Here is a 7,614-nt window from a genome sequence, read left to right as displayed (position 1 = left end):
TCAACGATCGCGCAAAGCAAAATAAATGGCCAGGTGTGTTTGTGTGCGAAGGTATACGTTTGGTGGATGCCCTGCACACAAAAACGACATAAACATCAACAACAACATACATTTGGATTCATTTTTTTTAAACCCCCACATGGTTCATGACAGAGATGACTGTTATTTACCCGCTGTTCATGGTGTTTGTACCCATGTGCTTTAAGTGTCATGCTTTTGTGTGTGCATACCTGTGGTTGTGGGGGCAAATTGCCCGCCCATGTGCTTTTTTTTCTTACAAGAATGTAACATGTAATATTCTATCTTTTCTAGTTACATTTCTTTTCTTTTTCCCCTTTTTTTTGCACTTTAATGAAAATCTTGTGAAAGTGCGTCAAAGACTCGGCACTGATGGTTTGGTAAGGGTTACTACCACACAAGTTTCAAGCTGAGGAGAGCCACGGCCTCTTTGCTGCTACCTTAGTAACTTTTACCCCCTCTGTGTATTAACAAACATTGTAAAACACATAATCAGACAATCAGAACAATGTGTCCTGCTAAAACAGCGCTCGTCCTGTCCTCTCACGGGGAGCTGTAAACATTGTAAGGTCTCCCGGTAGGCTTTATTTGAAGTCCTTCTTCCTCTCTTCATCGGCGACACCGTCCGCCCGTGATTCACTGTTTTAATTTATGCTCCAGCCATGTGCGAGTGGAAGATTTGTCCCTACTGTTCCCTCTCTCTCTCTCTCTTTCCATTTTTATTAGCAGCATCAGCCTCAGGCCTTTATACGGGGTCATCCTCACATAGGTTATACACAGGACGAGTCAGCTACCACTAGCCGCAGAGATTGAATGGGAAAGAACTGAGTGCATTTTTTAACTGTATATAAAAAAGAGTAAAACACAAAATTGCACAGAAGCGTGCAAATAACTTGAAAGAATGGCGCATTGTTGAAACTTTACAACAGGATGTAGCATAACCCTGAACATTATGTTCCCGCTTGAAAGACGGCAAGTATCTCTATGTGTATCTCAAAAAAAGATCCCAAATCTGCCGCTGCAGCGTTTGCAGAAATGAATACACTTCTAGCGACTTTGTTTCCAAATCGACTCTGGATGCAGCGAGGATACAGACGGAGACAGGAACAGATTCCTTTCGGGATCTTTAGGGATCGTACGTGTATCCGATCATTGTCTGTTGACGTAAATTTCGTTTCTTCTCATTGTGTTTACTTTCTTGGAAACCACACCTAGAGAGATCTAACAGGCTCAGATGCCAGCCCACATGTGAGTTTATGCCAGAGATGGGGTCCAAAAGAATAGAAGGTCCTGGAAAGCGGTAATGAAATAGGCGCTATTGTGTATATGTCACGATAATAATATTGATAATAAAATGAAAGGCCAGCAGATATTCTATACGCTTTGCATCTATTTGGATATATAAGCGTTGTGAAACCTTGTTGTTGTTCATGCAGTATTTTTATTCCATTTGCAAAATTTCAGTGATTTTTTTTCGCTTTTTTGGGGTTTCTTTTTGAGACCCTTAATATACACAAATATGTACCATATCTGCAATCAATCACTACAAAAATCCTCTCGTATTTTTCTTGTTCAACAAATGAAAACAGCATTATAATGCTTTTGGAGACATCGATGAGCTTCTGAGCGACTCATTCACATCAGAAAAAAACTATTTGTGAGTAATCACACAGTAAAAGCACGCTTTGTGTTGGAGGCCTTCAAACCGAGGCAGCTTGGGAAATCTCTCTTCGTCCCCCTTTTCAGCTCTGCTTACATGCAACAATGTTATATAATATGGCCATCTGCTCTTCCACGTGGATTCAAAACTATCACTGCCACACAGGCATGTGTAAGCCAAGCCAGTCCACATCTGAACAAGGATGCTCCTTGATGGGATGCCCTCCGTTGAATTGCTCACAGGTGCGCGGATTTATAAACCCATTTATACACGTTTCCAATAAACTGCGTCTTTTTGGGGAAGTTGTTTTGGTATGCGAACCTTCGTGTCTGTGCACGTCCGTTTGTGCTGGCGTTGTTGCAGTGGAATAGGCCTGAGGCACGTCAAGCAACCATAGATGAAGGACTGAGGTCCCCCTCGAAAATAACAGCAGCGAAGGGGGGTCTAATTTTCATAGATGTCTGCGCTCTCTAACTAAAAGCACACCAGTTCGAGGACTGAACGGGTCAAACAAAACAGCAATTACAGCTCTACAGTGGCATCTAGTGTTACTTCCTGGAACTGTTTCTTTTCTAAAGATTAAAGTCTGTTAAATGGACCAAATCAAAGGCTCAAATAAAACAGATCTGCTTTGGCTGATAAAAGCCGGGTGTTTGTCGCAGGCCTGTCTGTATGCTCTGGTAGCTTTTAATTAGGGAAGAAAGCGTCTAGACTGTAGAAGAGGACCGGTGTTGCTCCTGAAAAGTGAAACAAACACACACACACAGACACACAAAAAATCATTTGCAGTCTTCAAATGTTGGCGCGCTATGAATGGAAGATCAATGAAAGACAAACATGCCTCATCAGATCATCAGATTCATTTCCTGTATTCATTGCACACATTAGTCAGTGCATAGTGTGCAAGTTGTGATAAGGCTTCTTTAATAACGGGTTTACATGGTGTAATCAATCTATTATTTTTTTTTTTTTTTTTCAAATATTTTTATTGAGAGCAAGTATCATGATTGTAGTTTTTACAAATTGACATAACATAGCTTATGCTCCTTTTTTTCTCTAAACTAATAAGGCAAATAATTAAACAACACCGACAACAACAAAAAAAAAAAAAAACCCGCAGTCACCCATAAGGGGTCCCAATACCCCGGCTGTCGGCAAAAGGGAAGAGAAACAAGTAAACAAAATTTTATATTTTCCCAAGGTATATAAGTAAAGGGTGCCAGATTAATTCAAAATCTTTTACATTGTCATTCATACTATATCTTATTTTTTCAAGGTGAAGAGTGTTTATAAGTTCAGTAAGCCACATTTTTAATACAGGAGTTTCATTGCCCTTCCAAAGCTGCAGGATCAATTTCTTTGCAATAATCAAAGCATATGCCATAAACCTTTTTTGAGAGTGTTGTAAATTTTGTGTTTCGTTGGAAATCCCAAAGATGATTACTGTCGGATTTGGTTCAATCTTACTTTTAAAAATATTAGACATATAAGTAAAAATATCATACCAAAAACCCTGAAGCCTTGGACATAGTGCAAAACAATGTAACAGATTTCCATAGTGTATCTTGCATTTTTCACAGAGGGGGGAACACTCTGGATACATTTTGTGAAGTTTTTCCCTTGAATAGTGTAGTCTGTGTATAATTTTGTACTGAATTAAACAGTGACGGGAATTAATAAAAGGCGTATTTATGTTGTGTAAGGCCTCCTGCCAGAAATCTTCTGATAGGAGAGTCCCAAAATCTTTTTCCCACTCCTCTTTGATTGAAGTAGTTGAAGGTATACTCATCTCCTGTATTGAATTATAAAATAATGAAATTCTCTGTTCAAACCCCCTTCCATCACTAAGACATCTGTCCAAAGGATCGGACGATATGTTTTCAAATTGTGGCAGGTATGTACGGATATAGTCTCTTAGTTGAAGATATCTAAAAAAATGACTGTGAGGCAATCCAAATCTATCTTTTAAATGTTGGAATGACATAAAAGTATCATTTAGGTATAAATCCTTTAATTTACAAATTCCCAATTCCTGCCATATATTGAAAGCTCCGTCTACACATGATGGAAGGAAAGAGGGGTTAGCTGTAATGGGTGTACACATTGATAGTTTTTTCAATTTGAAGTGCTTAATTATTTGTCTCCAAATTTGTACGGTATTATAAATCACTGGATTCGAATTGTAATATGAGTTTGTCAAAAGAATAGGAGAGAGTAGTATTCCACCAACACAGTAAGGAAGGCAATCCTCCCGCTCCATCTGTAAGCCATTAGGGAGTATTGCTGTGTCATCCAATAGAAGGGAAATTATTCTTAAATTTGATGCCCAGTAGTAGTACATAAAGTTAGGTAGTGTAAGTCCACCAAGGGATCTATGTTTGCATAGGTGGTCTTTTTTTATTCTATGTGTTTTATAATTCCATATAAATGGCATAATGATGGCGTCCATCTTTTTGAAAAAAGATTTGGGCAAGAAAATTGGGATGTTTTGAACCAGATACAAATACTGCGGGAGAAATACCATTCTTATTGAATTCACTCTCCCTATTAAAGAAATAGGAAGTGTCCTCCAGTACTGAATGTTATTTTTAAGTTTCTCCAGTAAGGGAAGAAAATTCTCTTTCATTAGGGAGCTGTGTTTTTTTGGTATTGTAATGCCCAAGTAAGTGATTTTTTCATAGGTTATTTTAAATGGGAGAGATGTAAGCCATTGTTTATTCTCTAATTTAATGGGCAGTATTTCGCTTTTTCCCCAGTTAATCTTGTAGCCTGCGAAAGTACTGAATTTATCAATCACGGAGAGAATTGCTGGGAGGGATATTAATGGTTTTGTTATGTATAATAATATGTCGTCAGCATAGAGCGATATAGAATTAGAAGTGTATGTTGTATCATAACCGTGTATATCCATATGGGTTCGAATTGTCTGTGCTAAGGGTTCCAAAGCCAGGGCAAATAATAATGGACTAAGAGCGCATCCTTGTCTTGTACCTCTGCTGAGTTTAAACTGAGTTGATAATGTCTGATTTGTAAGAATTCTGGCTGTGGGATTATTATAAAGTAGTTTTATCCAAGAGATGAAATCTTGTCCCAGTTGAAATTTTTCTAGGACTGCAAAGAGGTAGGACCACTCCACATGATCGAATGCCTTTTCGGCATCCAAGCTAAGTATAAGTAGGTCCTGTTGTACCTTGGGGGAATAGATTATATTAAATAGACGTCGAAGATTATTAAAAGAACTCCTGTTTGGAATGAAACCTGTTTGGTCTGGATGCACCAATTTATCTATTACTGTATTAAGTCTACTCGCTAGTATTTTAGCCAGAATTTTTTGATCAGAATTTAATAGAGAAATAGGTCTATATGATCCCACTTCCTCCAGTGCTTTGCCTTTTTTTGGAAGTACTATAATAGTTGCTTCATTCAATGTTGGAGGTAGGGTGCTCATTTTGTATGCATGGTTATATAATTTAAATAGATATGGACTTAATTTGATCTTAAAGTATTTATAAAACTCATTCCCTAACCCATCAGGGCCTGGACTCTTGTTGTTTTTTAGTAATCCGATAGATTTTGTAATTTCTTCAATTGTGATCTTAGCGTTCAAAATATTGGCATTTGTCTGGTCTAACACAGGAAGATCACATTTATCTAAAAATTCCTGCATTTCATTAGGCCCTGCAGTGGGATGAGAAGTATAGAGGGATTCATAAAACTGTCTAAAGTTATCGTTAATATCTTTGTGTGATGTGACCAGATTTCCGTTACTTGTTCTGATTTTATGAATCGCTCTATCATTTTCTAGTTTCTTTAGTTGTCTGGCTAGCAACTTATGGGGTTTATCCCCAAATTCAAAATAGTTCTGTCTCACAAAAGTGAAAGTTCTATTAATATTAATAGATAATATTTGGTTTAGTTTATATTTTAGTGCACAAATAGTATTATACTTATCTAAAGAAGGAGCCATTGCATTATTGACGTCCAGTTCGTGGATTCTTTTTTCTAAATTTAGCTGTTCTAATTTATTCCTTTTGTTCCGTGACGCTTGATATGATATTATAAACCCCCTGATATAAGCTTTAAACGTTTCCCATAGTATATCTGGAGAGGTCTCAGCATTATCGTTTATATCAAAGAATAAAGACATCTGAGAGTTTATATATTGTTTAAATTCTAAATCGTTCAATAATTGTGGGTCAAATCTCCAATTTCTGTATGTTTTAATAGGGTTACTAAGTGCAAAGGAGCAAGTAACGGGGCAGTGATCAGAGATAATAATATTATGATAGGTTGCATTTCGAATTAGGGGGAGCATTTTTCCATCCACCAAAAAATAATCAATCCTTGAATAACTATTGTGTACGTGGGAGTGGAAAGAATACTCTCTGCCTGATGGATTTAGAATTCTCCACGCATCACAGATATTCATATTCTTCATATATGTTTTAATAAAATTACTGCTTTTACACGGTGTGATTTTTTTGGACAAGGATTTATCCAAATATGGGTCTAATGCTAGGTTAAAGTCACCTCCAATTATTAAATTACTGTTGGGTATATCCGGAATTAAGCTGAAGACCTTTCTATAGAATTCTGGATCGTCATGGTTGGGCCCATAGACATTCAGTAGAATAATTGGAGTAGTATGCAGCTCCCCAGTCACTAATACATATCTCCCATTCTTATCAACTATAGTGGAGTTATGTTTGAACGGGGTATCTTTCTTGATTAAGATAGCTACCCCTCTAGTTTTGGCGGAAAGTGTTGAGTAGTACACCTGATTTATCCATCTACATTTAAGTTTATTATGAGCCGCATTTTTCAAGTGGGTTTCTTGTAAAAAAAATAATATCCACGTTAAGAGATTTCAAGTACGATAAAACTTTGCCTCTTTTAACAGGTTCATTTACACCCTTTACATTCCAAGTACAAAAAGTTAAATCCACATTTTTTACCTTTCCATTATCTTGCATTTGTATACTTTAGGGCGGCTTAATTCTCGTATTTTCCATATTCGTACAGTCGAGATATGGGTCCCAACCCTCACCCCCCACCCCCCTACCCGTGTGTAACCGTGACAAAAAAAAAAAAACGTAAGCAATGCATCCCCTTCCGTGTATCCCAAAAAAAAAAAAAAAAAAAAGTTCGAGGGGATGCTATAACAAAAACTAAGCTTACCAAAATATTCTATCTCAAAACTTCCTTTGTCCATAGCTCCTGGGCAAATGATGATTTTTTATATCAAAGTAAGTACGTGTCATTGGGCCAGATGCAGAGCTCTGGTTTATCTACCTTATGCCGTCCTTATTGAGATCCAAATTTTTCTTGTGCGTAGCGAAGTGCTTCGTTGGGATCTATAAAGACCAGTTCCGTACCATTGTGTGTCACCCTAAGTTTAGCCGGGTATAGAAGTCCATATTTAACTCCGGGTTGGTCTCGAAGCAGGTTTCTTGCTGGAGTAAACGCTGCACGTCGTTTTACCACCGCCTGGGGTAGGTCGCGGAAAATCTGAACGCGGATATCTCCGAGCTTCAGATTTTTCCTGGTGGAGATTCTTCGAAGTATTTCTTCCATAGTATGGCAATAGTGTATCCTCACAATCAAGTGTCGTGGCGGGGCCTCTTCTTCTGGGGTCACTCGTAGGGCTCTGTGTGCACGGTCCACCAGTGGGGTTTCGTCCAGGTCTAGTAGGTCTCGTAGTAGCCTTGCCGCAAAGTCTCTAGGACGTTGACCTTTTTCTCTACCTTCAGGTACTCCGGCTATCCTTATATTTTTCCTCTTTGAACGCCCTTCCAGATCAGTGTATTTTTCGGATAGTTGTTCCACTTTATTAGAAAGTTGTTTGACTTTTTCTTCTAGTTTCACCACGGAGTTAGAAGTGATTGTCGCTGATTCTGATAGATCTTTCAGCTGTGCATTGTAATTTTCCATTACCG

The sequence above is a fragment of the Rhamphochromis sp. 'chilingali' genome, assembly GCF_963969265.1.
Source record: "Rhamphochromis sp. 'chilingali' genome assembly, chromosome: 2".
NCBI lineage: Eukaryota > Metazoa > Chordata > Actinopteri > Cichliformes > Cichlidae > Rhamphochromis > Rhamphochromis sp. 'chilingali'.
Note: the sequence above shows the minus strand (reverse complement) of the source record.